General features: G+C 50.3%; 1 protein-coding gene and 1 long non-coding RNA gene across 9 annotated transcripts in view; one reads left to right on the top strand and one right to left on the bottom strand.

Moving 5' to 3' along the window:
• The window catches only part of C28H10orf71 (chromosome 28 C10orf71 homolog), a 51,159-nt gene that overhangs the window by 18,111 nt on the left and 17,874 nt on the right, over positions 1–15,174 (top strand). For 3 of the 8 annotated variants that reach the window (XM_061405670.1, XM_061405668.1, XM_061405673.1), the window contains exon 2: positions 4,494–4,599. The exons of 2 other annotated variants lie outside the window; for them this stretch is intronic. The gene's annotated coding sequence lies outside the window, so the exon portion shown is untranslated. Of the gene's footprint in view, positions 1–4,493; positions 4,600–6,605; positions 6,877–9,149; positions 9,825–15,174 lie in introns of those variants that run through there. 3 more of the 8 variants (XM_061405667.1, XM_061405672.1, XM_061405674.1) reach the window with 2 other exon arrangements.
• On the bottom strand, positions 3,911–6,453 carry LOC133240583 (uncharacterized). The gene is made up of 2 exons (XR_009734263.1): positions 6,080–6,453; positions 3,911–5,754 (listed from the first exon to the last, which is right to left on the bottom strand). It is a non-coding gene; the product is annotated as an uncharacterized LOC133240583 (long non-coding RNA).

Consider the following 15,174-nt stretch of genomic DNA (forward strand, 5'->3'; position numbering starts at 1 on the left):
TTTTCAGTATCATTATGAGCTCATGAGTTCAAACATGCTCAGTGTTTCGATCTACCCCGGCTTCTATTTGTACTAATGTAACCTGCTCCATCTGTCGCTGTGGGAACCTCTTCAGTTGACTCCGCAGTTATTTTGATATCATCCCAGCCATCTTTCTGAGCCTGCCTGCTTTGGTGTGACCAGAGGTTTCAGACTCTTCTTACACATTTTCTGTTAAGAGAATGTGTGTCCTTTTTAATGAGCTATCTTCAGAGACAGAAATGTTGGTAAAGAGGAGAGTCATTGCTCTGATGTTGGTTATTATTTTTAGGCCTTTTAAGAAATGCTTTTCATTTTTTAAGAGAAACTATATCTTGATTTCACACTTTTGCATATTTGATTTTATAGAATTTATATTGATATCAAATAAACATTACCAAGTTTTACTTACCATTTTGCTTTTATATTTGCAGCTCTTTTCTCTAACACTAAAAAATGACCTTGTTTTCTCATGACACTAACATACTTCCTAATTTGCTTTATCTACATCTATCTATATTTCTGAGAACAATTTAAGATTTTACTTTACAGTTGATTTTATGTTCAGGTATACCCTCCTTATGAATGTTAAAACAAACTAATGTAGTTTAAAACCATTTGAAATAATTCCCCTTAGCAAAATTATGCCCCCTACACATTAGATTCATTTTGCTCTTAATTTCTCAAGACTGCCTGTTTTAACTTTCTGGTTTAGTTTACTTCGGTCTTTAGGTAAGGTATGCGCGCGGCTGTACACGGAATCCACCAAACAAGGCAGACTCAGACACCTAGCTCCTCCTCTCATTTGCACACCTGTGCCCTCCTGTCCCCCGAGGTACCCATTTCAGTTTAGGGTTTATTCTTAAATTGTTTTCCTTTAATATAAGCAAATACATATAAATGCACATACATATTCTCTCCTGTTTGGGTAAATGGTAGCACACTTTTTTAAATTTATTTATTTTAATTGGAGGCTAATTACAATATTGTAGTGGTTTTTGCCATACATTGCCATGAATCAGCCATGGATGTACATGTGTTCCCCATCCTGAACCCTGCTCCCACCTCCCTCCCCACCCCATCCCTCAGGGTCATCCCAGTGCACCAGCCCCGAGCACCCTGTCTCATGCATCAAACCTAGACTGGCAATTTGTTTCACATATGATAATATACATGTTTCAGTGCTATTCTCTCTAATTATCCCACCCTTGCCTTCTCCCACAGAGTCCAAAAGACTGTTCTATACATCTGTGTAATTTGGGGCAAGGGATTTCTCCTCTTTGACCTTGTTCTCCATCTGGAAAGAGAAAGGCATGGCTTCCTCCCAGGGTGATTGTGAGGATCAAAATACACACCCTATACAAGACAGCTAACGATCCTAACAGTATATTCTATTAAAGCCAAAATATTCAAAGTATCACCATTTCAGCGTCATCAAGATCACCAATGTCACCATCATCAATGCAATATTCAATACAGAATACTACTAAGAAGATATTTTGTGGGTTTTTGGTACTAAGTCTTTGAAGTGCAGTGTATATTTTACACTGACAGCATTGCTCAGTTCAGACCAGCTAGGTTTCAAGCGCTCATTAGCCACATGTGGTTGGTGGTGACTGAAGTGATGGAGGGGCTCAGGTTTGGCACACCATGGCCCAAATCCACCTGCCCCTGTTTTTGCACAGCCCTGTGAGCTAAGAGTGAGCTTCCCAGGCGGTGCCAGTGGTAAAGAACCACCATGACAAAGGAGCCTGGTGGGCTACAAGTCACAGGCTCTAGTAGCAGTAGTGAGCTGAGAGTGGATTTTATGTATCTAAAGAGGAGAGAGAACCAAAACCAGAATATTCTGTGATATGTGAAAATGACATGAAATTCAAATCTCCATGTCCATAAATAATGTTTGATTGGAATGCAACCCCACCTCTTCATCTACAAAGCGTCTCTAACTGGTTTTCATGGCTGAGTAGAGCACTAACGCGGAGAAGGCAATGGCACCCCACTCCAGTACTCTTGCCTGGAAAATCCCATGGACAGAGGGGCCTCGTGGGCTGAAGTCCATGGGGTCGCTAGGAGTCAGACACGACTGAACGACTTCGCTTTCACTTTTCACTTTCATGCATTGGAGAAGGAAAAATCCACTCCAGGGTTCTTGCCTGGAGAATCCCAGGGATGGGGGAGCCTGGTGGGCTGCTGTCTCTGGGGTCGCACAGAGTTGGACACGACTGAAGCAACTTAGCAGCAGCAGCAGAGAGCTAACAAAGGCGGTCTGATCCACAGGCTAAAAACATATACTCTCTAGCCTTTTACAGAAAAAGTTTGTCAGCATGTGCTCCAGAAGCACAGCTGGAGCACAGCTCCTGACCCCTCACACTCCTCCTGACCCATTTCCAGGTCCCTCCTAGTGGCCAACCTCTCAGCTGGTCACCGTGATTTTGTTAGTGTTTGGTCGTATTTTAATAAAGTGGATTTACTTCATTTCTCAGGACAGGTTCTGTTTTTTTCTTTTAAATCTTTTATTGCAAAGTCCTAAGCCAAGAGTCCCAAAGCAAAGTCCTCAAAGAGAGCTCCCAGACCATGTATCCCTCAGCTGACTTTGACAGCCACCAATCTGGCCCCCGGTTTGTCAGACAGGGGGAGCATCTCTAAGGAAGGGTCTTCAGTGACCTGGGCCAGCGGCCTGTTTTCCAGCCACGAGTTGCAAACAGGGCCCCCCAATTAAATCCAGCCCTTCTGAGCTGGGCACCATTATCATGCCCCATCCCTTCACAAAGCCACTAACTCTGAGTTCCTGGTAAGGAGATCCATCTGATGAAAGGGTCTGAAGGTGAGAAGTGTCCTGCTGCCGTGACACCCCATTCTGCCATCAGCCCTGAGGACACCCTTTCACTGTGCTGACACTCAGGTACAGAATCCCACAGTTAACAAAACAAATCAGTAGCCAAGGAGATGCCCTGGCCAGACTTTACTCTCTCCCCCAGAGGGAGGCAAGCAGGACAGGTGGATGGAAGGAAGCCGTGTTCCCTGCGCTTAGGCTTAAAGAGTGATTCGCTAGAGCGGCTAGGATGGCTGCAAGGGACCTAGTGTCTAGACAGGTCAGAGGACAAACCCTCTTCTGCGTCCTCAGAGCCAAGCTTAGTCATGTGGCATCCAGGACCTCTGCAAGCCTCAGTTTTCTCATCTGGAAAGAGGGCGTGTGAACAGTCATCACAGACAGGGAGAAAAAAAGATGCCAGACAGTGCCTGCCACACAATGGGTGCTCAGCAAATAGAGGTTCCCCCGTCTTATCTTTCCCCAACCCTCCAGCAGGGAGCAATTCGCAGTGAAGGAACAAAATGGTGCTGGGCCCCAAGACAGAGTACAGCGGGAGGCTCATTTGCATAAGGGCTCAGAATGGTGCAGGCCACGGAGTAAAGGTTTTCTGTGTGCACCAACAGTACTATTGTGTTGTTATACGTATGATTATTAAGCTTTGCGAAAGCACCAACTTCCTGGAGACATTTATGGAAACAACTCATAAAGAAGACTGAGCACTGGTAAAGAGAGCTCAGACAAGCTGTTCAGCACAACCACATCTCGAGAGCGGAGGATCAGGGGAGCTGCCTCACATTATGTGCGGACATGTGAACTTCAAACACCCAGAAGTGGAAACTGGCCTGAAGGACCCATTCCACATTGCCCTCCTTACCAGCTTCTCAATGTTTCTAATTAGTACAGATGAAGAACAGAGCAGATCTATCCCCAGGTTAAGTTAGCAGCATCACGCACGTCCAGACGGGAGTGAGGCCATTTCCACCCATGCTGTCAGGCAACCAGGCAGCTCCCACGATGCTCCAGAGGTTCTGCGGAGAGTCGGAGCCAGTGAAGTCACCGCAAGGAGTGGACACCATAGCACGCCGCCTGAGGACAGCTTTATTTATGCTCTTGCAGAATGTACAAGCAGGTCTTGTTTTTCTGGATGATCAGGGAGCCGGCTCACATAGCGTTCGTGATTCTACATTTAGAATTGTGTCTTCATTCACATTCTTTCCACGCAGCTCACAGCTCCTGGACTGGGAGAGAGTGGCCACTTTGCCTGGGCCCGTCCCCTGAAAAGATGCCAGCTCCGGCTCACGCAGACCCCACGCTCTTGGTGGAGCTTGGGCTGAGTCGTCTGGCTGTGTTTTGTGCTTGAGGTGGTCCACACCGCTGCCCCACCAGGAGTGAGCCAGACATGGGGTCTCTGGGACGAGACAGCTGGAGGCACATTTTGGGGGAAATCAGATTCTACCGTGGTCAGCTATGGTCAGCCTAGCTGGATTGGGTCCCAGGCCAAACTCGGAGAGCTCCTGCTCCCAGGACAGGCTTTTGCCACGTCAACTGCGTTTTATTGTTCTCTCTCGACCCCTCCTGCTGACGTCATTGACAGAGCTGCCAGCCACTGCCCTGCCCCCAAATGTTCCCTGAACCATCCTTACGGTTCTCTTTTCCCAATCAGCCACTCCAAGCAAACACCATCAGCACCTGCCACACAGCAAAGCTCACCACTTCTAGGATCCTAAACCAGACATGAGGTCATGTTCTCCACCTGTGAAGAATTAAAAGTAAGCTGGGGAAGAAACGTTCTGAGGAGCGGGAGGAAAGTAAGGGGCCCTGTTGAATGGTTTCAGCTCAGGTTACTCATTCCTCAAAACAAACTCCTCCTTAAAATGGGATTTAGAAATACAACTTTTCCTAAAATCCAGAACAAAATGATTTGGGGCAAAAGCAGATAGCATACAAACTGGCTGTATATTTGTTCCAATGTATAATTGTAGGGGGTGGGGGGTGGATTTAAAAAACTAGAGCATCAAATCCAGGATTTCTCAGGTATTGCTGTTGACTCCAAAGCTCTGTTTTTTAAAAAATAAGTCAATCTGAATGCTCTTTACCGAAAGATAAGTAAACGATGGTACAGATGGTTGAAGATGTGGCAAAACTCAGGGAAAAAAATAACAAGTGAATGCCTACCATTTGAGAAGCTTTGTAATATAGAAGCATGTCTGTATGAGCTTATCTGATCTTCAACCCCACAGAGCGCAGGCAATCTGTCCATCTTAGAGATGAGTAAATTGAGGCACAGAGAGGCTAAGTGATTTGGCGGAAATACAAGGGGCTGGGGCTCTAAATCCCATTTATTGTTTGTTTTGTTTTGTTTTGTTTAATGCTGGTTGATCTCTCAAATCGATTCTTTTTATCTGCCAGGTTGGCTAGCATTGATTTTGACACTCAGGGGAGGTAAGTGGGGTGGGTAGAATCAAGGGGTTCACTTTGGGTGTCCCTCAAACCATCTCTGAGTGCTGATCAGTGAGCAGGAGTCCCCACAGACAGGACCTCCAAAGACAAGTTTAGAGGCTCCCAGGAGGAGGAAGGGCTGGATCGTCCTTTCGTTGGAGGTCTTGACCACTCCATCTGCAGGGCCACGAGGAGCTGTTCTTTGTGACTCGTTTGAACTGAAGTGCATAGACCCGTCTCCCTGGGATTCTGCTACTGGTAGGTTCGAGGCTGGAGGTGGTGCCAGGCCTTGAGTTAGGGCTGAGACTGAGGTCGCTGGCTGTGAGTAATCCACCGGGGCAGGCAGGGCAGTCCACAAATAGATTCAGAGGTACAGTGCAACACAGACTTCCAAAGGCTTTGGGCATCCACAAAGCAGGACACCAGTCTGAGACCAGGCACTTCGGCCTTCCCAGGCCCCAAGGAAGGGGAGTGTGAGAAAGGATCTTGAAAAAAAGAAAGAAATTCCTACATTAAAACTCTTGTGCTCTCCCAGGGTCAGCTTGGGGGGAGGTAAATAGAACACCCAGGAACTGGCATGGTGTGAGCAAAGGCAGGGGGTTGGAAAAGGTCTGGGGGGTCTGTGGGCAGTTTGGGGAACAGGTGACCTCAGGCCAAGATAGGAAGTGGCCATGGGAAGGCAGACATAAGCCCACCTCAGGGCTGTGAGAGGCCTGCCCTCCAGAGATGAGGAAGGGAGCTCTAACCTGGCACCTGGGCCTTGCCCACAACCACATCTGTCATGGCCAGGCTCACCCAGTGGGCACTTACCTTACCTGTTCTCTGATTATTTCATATCCTTCAGCAACTCTCATCCTGAAACCCCAGGCTAGCCTTCCCCCAGCCTGCAGCCAGGCATGTTATTTTGCTCCAAAAGCACAGCCCAGGACGGTTCCTTACTCGAGGAATGCAGGCTGCGGTCCTCCGAGCCGATGATGAAACGGGCTATTTCTGCCCCGGGGCATCAGCAGGCCTCTGGGCTCTGGTTCCAAGGCACACACCACAGTGTTTATAATGTTTCCCTAAACAAATGTTTTCCTTTGCATCTTGGGAGATTTTTATTCAAATCTCAGCACTAGAACAGTATTAAAAATCAATCTGAATAGAAGTTGGAATCCTGGGTTAGGATCCGGCTAAGAGGCAAGCAATTTCTCACTCCCCAAGTTATCTATTACCCGTGGCCGATCTGGATGTAAAAATAGCTGCTGAGGCTGTTTGTTTAATCTGACTGTTACATGACACCACGCGGGTGTTGCAGTGGGGACTGTTTGCCTCTTCCCCACCAAGAACACCATTTGGTTTCCCCCGGCTGGGTCTCTATTTAGGTACGCTTCCCCAACTTCCAGTGTCTGGCCAGCTTCTGGTCACTGATTTTCCTCAGGTGGGCAGGTTTGTGAACATTAAGAGATCTGGGTCTTGCATCCATTCCCCTCTATCTCTGGGCAGTCTGGCTGACAAGGGAAGAAATTTTGGCTGCTGGGCAAAGCCAGGCTGCTGGAAGAGTCAGGGTCCTGTCCGGTTCCTGGGAGGCCCGGAGAACAAGCAGCACGACTTGCGGAGAGCAGAAGGTAGGGTCAGATGCCGGTCTGGTTCCCTCGCAGAGGCTGGGAGGCACGAGCTCCCACGGGCCGCAGGGGTGTGCGCTCTGGGCCGGCGGGGCTGGGAGGCTGCCCGCCCATGTCAGGGAGCTGTGCAGGGCGCTGTGAGTGGCCAGGGCCATGTCGGGGCTGAGTTTCTCCGTGTGCTGCGTGTGCCGTGGCGACGGACTGCCGTCTGGACCGTGAGGAAGCAGAGGGTATGGTATAGACGGGTGTGACCTGGTCCTTCCGTGCATCTGTCAGGACACGCTGCTCCCACATGGCTGAGTGGGCACGAGTCTTGGGTGTGTCCAGGGCGCTATGGTGTCAAACGGGTGCGACCTTACAGGTTCTAGGGTGGGAGCCTGGCTCTCTTGTGTCCCCCACTGCGGGGTCAGGCGGGAGCCTACTGGTAATAAAGAGGACACTTGGTCCTCAGGGCCTCATGGCCCGTGGACTCCGAGCGCACGTGTGGCTTCAGCAGGGAAAGCCCCCCAGGCTGCATGTTCTTCCACACCCAGGGGTCCCCAACCAGACAGGTGGGCTGGCCTGAATCTACCATCGTATCTTTTCTCCCTCATGGAGAATTGATCCTTAAGAAGAACAAAATTGAATACGTGTGTAAAGTTAAATAGACCTTAAGAAGTTATTAACCTTAAGAAATTAAGAAGGATTTTTAACACCCCCATGGATATATTGATAATGCAGAGGGCTATGCATGGTGGATGAGGGACTATATGAGAAATCTCTGTAGTATAAATTTTGCTGAGAACCTAAAACTGCCCTAGAAAATAAAGGCCATTTTTAAAAAGACTGAATTATGAATCATTTCTTTCAACATATCTAGTCCAATTATAACAAACAATATTTGCAGTAATATTTTTTAAAACCCAAAATATAAGAGTCCTGGAGAGTAGATTAACAAATGTTTGTGTTAAACGAGGTCTAATTTTCCAGTATTTGTGCTCCCTTTACTACAGCGGTTGGTAAACCAAGGCTGTGGGCTGGGCACCTGGTTTTACAAATAAAGTTTTATTGGCACGCAGCCATACTCGTTCATTTACATAATGTCTTTGGCTGATGCCCACAACTGCCCCAGGCTGTGTGGCCAGAAAAAACTAAACCTTTACTACGCAGCCCTTTACAGAAAATGCTTGCTGACCCCCGTTGTACCACTCCTTAAGACGGATTGTTTTCGTTCACACACAAACAGCAGTAAGCATCCCAGCTTGTCCAGTCTGTGAGCTGGACCCTGCAGAAGCAATGACTCGCTCTGGAGCTCCTTGCCCCTCCACTGGGCTCGTCTTTCCAGTCTAGCTGGTGCAGGAAATGCTCAGCTTGCCCCTGGGAGAATTAGCTTTGCTGTGGAATAAGGCCTAGGTTGAGCAGGGCAGATTGTGCTTATCGGGATGGTTTATAAATAGACACGTCCGGGTGAGCCAGGTCCAGCCTGCATCTGCCCCCTGGTCTTTGAGAGGGGAACAATTGTGCCTGCTCGCTGGTGACCAGAAGCTCATTGGGGTGGGAGTGACCATAGCCTGCTGGGAGGACAGGGGCTGATGGAATGCTGGGTCCTAACAGTATAGGAACCTGGATCCCCTGGGAGCCCAGGAGACAAAGGTGTGCAGATGAGGCGAGGGAAGGCCCGGTGGCCCCGAGGCCCCTGAGGAAGAGTATGTCCACCCTGATGTCTTTTCCCTGGGACTCCAGCAAGTGATTTGGTGTTTTTTGCCTTTTGCTCCTGACCCTAAGGAAGCACAGGAGACCCTTACAGAAAGGGGAAGCCCCACGTCTGGAAATAGCCCTATTCCTCCAGCCTATGCCAGAAATCTCAGTAATTGAAACCAGCCAGCCAACAGAGCCAGGCCTGGGCCATCTTCCTCCTTGGCTTTCAGGCCTTCGCTCCATCTGCCCGGGGTTACTGGAGAGATGAAAAGGGCTTTCAGCGAAGACAGCCTTACGGAGACACAAGTGCTGACGTTTTCCCAACAGGCTACAGTGGTCTTGGTTTTATCTCTGTCTGAGAGTTTAAATCACATTTCAACAGACCCAGCCAATATATAGCCCTATAATGCAATCTCATGTCTCATTTCGTCAGTTGGGAAAACCCAAAACACCTCTTAGTTTCTGCTTGATCCCAGGGGTTGCAGAACATGAGCTGGGGGTATGGGGAAGGAGAGGACAAGACTCATTATAAATGCACAGGTCGAGGCCCGAAAATGGAATGTGTGGAGCACTGCTGAGCTGTGTCACCTCCAATGTAGGTCATCCCCATCATTCTGGAACATTTCCTGGAGGGGGCTGCGCGAGTGAGTACTACGTGGCAGCAATGTCAAGGCTGAGATGGAGTGGGTTCTTGGCTGCCCTCGGTTCCCAGGGCTGAAGAAGGCTTGGTGCGAAGCGCATTCCCTTCTGAGGTGCGGCTGTCAGAGTGTCTACAAATGTGATTCCAAGAGGAGCCAATGGAGCCAACGAACAAATGGCTTTCTCCCCAGGACTTGACAGACCACTCTTTCTCATTGAAGGAGAAAGCAGCCCTTCTGGACCACAGCCCATCAAAGCAGGGAGAGAACCTTCCGCGTAGTCTCCATTCTCAGCTTGGCTCTGAACTCCAGCCCAGAGAAGACACTGCACAGTGAGGGGCCTCTGAACCCATGGAGGTGCCCACGCCTGGCATCAGTAGGAACCCTTGGTTCCTTTGGGTCTCTGCCCCTGGACACTGTTCCCTGGCCTCAGTGAGTCCCTTCTGTCCCTGAGTGGCCCCTTCCCAGGTGGGCTTCAGCTGCTGAGGACTTCAAGGCTGAGTTAAAAGAAGGGTTTCATCTTAGCCACGTCCCATCTTAAAGCCTTTACCTGAAGCTTGATGAGGGAAGAGCGGAGGGGAACCTGAGATTCGCTTGGGCAACCAGTGCTTTCTCTACTCTCTGCCCAGTCTGGAGGTCAGTTTCGTGTCTCTGAGCCCTGCCTGCAATGGCCAGGTCGTGTTAGAGCTGCCGCCGGGCTTGCCCTGGCCTGGGGCGGCCTGGTCACATGCAGCACCACCAGCAATTAAGGGGCAGGAACTCAGACCCACTTGCTAAACCCACGGGCTCAGACCTGCTCCTTGCCCGCAGTGTCCCACCAAGTTCACCATAGGAATCTAGCTTTGTTACTCTGTATGCAAAATGCTTACACAGATCGCCTGGTTTTTTGTTTTGGTTTTCTGACTCATCTAGCATGCAATATTTCCTCAGACTGGTTCCAGTGATAGCTTAGGAGACGCAGGCATAGTTTTCAGGGAAAACAACCGCCATACAAACACTGATGCTCTTAACGTTCAGCCAATAAGCATTCAGATGAGGGAATTGAGCGGTTTGCTCAGTCAGAGGAGCCAGTCAGAGGGCAAAGGTGCGAGCTGGTTCCAAGGACAGGCAAGCGTTGGGGGCTCTGGGCACTCGCTGGCTTGCTTCTCTCTCTTTCATGTCGGGGAAAGGCATTGTCCTCGTGACCTCGTGCCCCTAGCCCTGGCTTGGCGTAGATTGTACGGCGAGGACGGTGATGAGACTGACAGTTACCAGGTGTCAGCCGCCTCACAGACACGGATTCGCTGGGTCCTCACGAGGACCCTGGGAGGCGGGTATTACGTTAGGCTCCTTTTGCAGATGAGGAAACTGAAGCAGAAAGAGGTTTTGTAATTTCCCTAGGGCCACTCACAACCAGTACAGCCAAGAACCATGCCCCGGGAGGTCTGGCCTCAGTCCACGCCCTTCTCACTGTGTTATAGCGCCCCCGTCTGGAGGTTAGAAATGTGGCAAGCGGCATTCAGCGAGCACCTACTAGAGTCTTTCCGACTGGCAATGGCACCCCAGTACTCTTGCCTGGAAAATCCCGTGGATGGAGGAGCCTGGAAGGCTGCAGTCCATGGGGTCGCTGAGGGTCAGACACGACTGAGCGACTTCACTTTCACTTTTCACTTTCATGCATTGGAGAAGGAAATGGCAACCCACTCCAGTGTTCTTGCCTGGAGAATCCCAGGGACGGGGGAGCCTGGTTGGGCTGCCGTCTATGGGGTCACACAGACTCGGACACGACTGAAGTGACTTAGCAGCAGCTAGAGTCTTTACATGCTGGAGCTCACCCTGAAAGCCTGTTGGCGGGTGTTAGCACCACAATGATAGATATGGAATTCCTTCTAAGGGAGGTCTGTTTCAAAAAGCCCAAGGTCTCTAGTGGTGTAAACTTCCATTTACTGAATCGTCTCTCTGTGTAGGTCTCTTCTGGGTCCTTGACACTTTTCATCTCTACCCTTCACCATCACACACAGAGGTGAGAACAGCTGCAGAGAATGAAGGGAGGCTCAGAGAGGTGGAGGGAACTTGCCCAGGTTGCACAGCGCTGGGAAACGGGACATAGTCTGGCTCTAATCTTTCCACTCCCCTGCTGGGTGCTGAGGCTGAAGCCAGCTGGGTGCCTGCACACAGACTGGCAGCAAAGCTTCCTTCCCAACTGCCTTCAAGCAAGCACTGCCTGGAGAGACCACCCTCTTCCCACATCCTGAACCCTGCAGATGGCACTGGTCTCTGCCTGTTCTCCCCCAACAGGCAACTGTCCCTTGGAGAGGGAAGCATTTCTGATTCATCTCTGTACCCTGCATATGCACAGCCTGCCCAGAGCCAGGTCTAGAGCCAGGCAGACACAGCCCAGACCAGTCATTGACCTGCATGCACCCCAAGTGGCCCAAGAGCATAGGACTCACCAGCACAACCTCCCAGAAAGAGGTCCAACCTCCAGTCGCTCGAGGCCTAGGGCAGCAGAATTCCAAGTGTGGTCCCAAGTGTCCCTGGATGCTCTAGCCCTGCCCCAACATCCTGAGAGAGCATCTCTGGGGTGGGCCCAGAACTCTGTTTAACAAGCCCTCCAGGGCATTCTGAGAAGCAAGGGCCACTGTCTTATGAAAGAGGAGAAGAGATTCCTTGTTTATCTCAGCAAGGAGAATTCCAAGAAACTGACTTTTTCCACTTCAACTCAAGTCATTGTTTTAAATAATCCTGTCTGTCTAAAGAGCACTATTCAATTTTTTTAGAAGGATTGCCTGGATGGTAAATTCTTTATCTCACCACTCTAAGCACTTCATAAGGAATTCTGTGAAAAACAGATGCTTGTCAGTTCTGTGACTGTGTCCCCAAAGCAGAGAAGTTCCCTTTCCTTCCCTGGAAGAGCTGGTCTCACAGCTGCCACATGGGTTGGAGAAAAGACAGCTGTCACTTACCAACCAGCCATTTCCGTTCTACGTCCTAGCCTCCAGCAGGAAATGAGGAGAAGGCCAGGGACAGTGGGGCTCTGATGTGTTTGTGGGGTTGGGGAGGGGTTAGAGATTCCCAAGGGCTCTGTGGGACACCCCTCCCCCAGCCCGGATACTCATATTCCTGACACTTCAGGGGCAGGATGCTGGATGCTGGATGCTCCTACGGGATGGCCGTGTCCAGCAGGTGCCTTCTCTAGCTTTACTAAAGCATATGCTCTCTGGTGGGGAGAGGAGGTGCTACAAGAAAGACCTCCACCCCTTCCTACCCTGTGGGGACACCATGGCAGAGGGAGACACCCACCCCGTAACCTTTTCTACTTTGGCTGCTCAAGGAGGGCAAAACTGCTTGGCACAGAGATTGGGGTCTGAATCCCAGCTCTGCCACTCCCTGGCTGTGTGATCTTGGGCAAGTTGCTCAGCCTCTCTGTTTCTTGGCTTCTACACCTCAGATTCCTTTGACACAGGTCCTATCTGACTTGGCCAGTGGTTGTCACCCCTGAGAAAGATGGTGGATGTGAACTTCATGGCAGTTAGCAGGAGCTGGGTCAGCTGTGGTGGCTCTTGCAGCTCTGCTTCTCTGCCTTTGCCACCCAGCCCTGTGGCACCAATTTACAGATGGGGAAATGAAGTCTGCAGATGGTGAGGAGAGCCCTGTGCCTCTCTGCCCTCTTTGTGGTTCCAGGAGCTCTTCCTGGAGCTTCTTCTCTCTGCCCAAGCCTGGGACTCCCCTCAGGGCTGCTTTCCAGGGGTGTCCTCCCATATGGCCTGGCTCTCTTCCCAGGGGCTGGAGAGAGGATGGTTGCCTGAGGGACATCCCAATCCCAGCAAACCCACATGCCTCTTCCTCTGGGAGTCTCCGAAGCAGCCTCCTCTCTGAACAAGGCTCTCCAGAGTGGAGTTACAATTGCCCCTGTAACACCCACTTCATAGTCCATAGAGGCTTCCTCAAGGACCAGGCTGTACCTTCCCATCAGCCCCAAGGCTGAGGCTCAGATTGAGTGATTTGTCCAAAGTCTAACTGATTCCACAGCTCTTAAGTGAACAGTCAGGTGTCCATCTACTGAAAGCCTTGCTGGGTGGCCTGCCAAAGCTGGACTCCCAGGTGGAAAGGGATGCCCAGGACAGAAGACGGGATAGAGTGACTTTGGGTCTTAAGATGAGCTCCAGGGAGCCCTGCGGGTGACAGCCAGGAGTGGGGGACTACAGGGTGCCCAGGGGTGGGGTGGGGTGGTGCCGAGCACAGTTTCTCGGCCTGAAGCAGAATCTCCTGGAGATGCCTCTTTAAATGTAGGATGCAGAGACCCTATCCCTCTCTAGCAGCCCCAGGTTCAAGCTCTGCACCACCAAGTATTAAATGTCTCTGGATTCAAGGTCTTCCTCTGTAAAAAAAGAAGCGTAATTTCTACTTTGCAGACTTGCTTCCTAATTACGTAATAAACAGGAAGCAATAATATAGTATATAAAGTGCCTATCTCATGCCAGGCCCTCTGTAAATGGGGGTTTCTTTTACTCATTCGTCCACTTGCTTAACAAATGAATGGCCCTCTGTTAGACCTAGGAGCTGTGCCGAACGAGGGAGGCAGCGGTGAAGCAGAAAGGCAAGGCCTGGCTCGTGGACCCAGCACCTGGTGGTCTTCTCCTCTCCCTAACAGTATGAATACGGTCAGACCCTAACAGTCCCTGTGTTTGGGCCTTGGATCTCTATTTCTCCATCCAAATGAGAACCTAGCATCACTATAAACAGGGCAACCCCAAACACAGCCTGATCAGGAATGATCAGATTCTGGTCTCAGTTCAGTTCAGTTCAGTTGCTCAGTCCTGTCCAACTCTTTGCGGGACAGTTTAAAAAAAAAAAAAAAAAAAAACCACTACAGACTATAACTCATTATTGAGACCTCAAATCACTTACTATGTTGCACCTAGATTTTTTTTTTTTTTAAATGAATGACTACTATGGAATAGGATGAAAATATCAGAGTGGTCCATGTAAGCAAAGTAAGTTTGCTTCATGAATTTTCCTTGTTTTGTATTATATGTCTCAGCTGACTGTATGCTGTAATGTAGATGTATTTCTTGCTGTGTCTTGAGGGGAAAACGAGGGAAACCTCTGCTCCTGGAACATACGCAGAGAAAGACTGCACACATTCCCCGTTGCCCAGTAGCCTGCGTGTGGGTAAAGTGCACGGGAGGGCGGCTGGGGCTCACAGGGCTCAGGGAGCCTTCTTCTGTGCAGGCAGCCCCCCGGGCTGGGGGAGGACCCGGGCCTGGGGAGTCTGGTGGCTCTGAGCATCTCGAGCAGTGGCTGCCTCAGGGGCTAATTCCATGACCATTCCTTTCCTCAGCCCACTCCAGCGCAGGAAGCTGCACACACCCCCCGACCAGGGCTGGGGGCAGAACTGAAGTTGCTGTTTATTGTCCCAGTTGCACACGCGCAGGTAGAGGTGACGCTGCTTTGGAGCAGGACCTCGCCCTGGTCTCCAGCTCCTGCTGCCCAGAAGAGCCTAGTTTACTCCTATCTTATGTCACTTCCTACCGTTTCCAGAATACAGGACAGGATGTTCCTGGGAAAGGTAGAAGGAAGGGAGGGATGAACTTACAAAGGATGCTCCAAAGGCCTTACTAATGTTCTTTTCCTTTCTTCTGTAAAGCAGTTCTCAGCCGGCAGTGATCTTGCCCCAGGGGCCTTGGCAAACTCAGTGGTACAGAGGCTGAGAAGCCCTGTTATTAATACACAGATCATTAGCTCCATTTTACAGACAAGAAGCCTGAGGCTCACAGACTCCCTGTAAGTTAGCCAAGGTTGTAGTCAGCAAACGCAGGGTAGCACTGGGATCTGGCCCAGACGCCAGATGGGCTCAGCATTTCAGTGGCCCCTGTATTTCTGAAAGAGCTTTATGCCCGCTTCTAGCAGCTCCCCTGCCCTGGCCTGGCAGTGGTGTGGCCCCTGGACTTTGGGTTGCATCTAGCAAGGAGGCCAGAGGGTCACTGGGCTGAGCATCAAAACC

The sequence above is a fragment of the Bos javanicus genome, chromosome 28 (genome assembly GCF_032452875.1).
Source record: "Bos javanicus breed banteng chromosome 28, ARS-OSU_banteng_1.0, whole genome shotgun sequence".
Taxonomy (NCBI): Eukaryota; Metazoa; Chordata; class Mammalia; order Artiodactyla; family Bovidae; genus Bos; species Bos javanicus.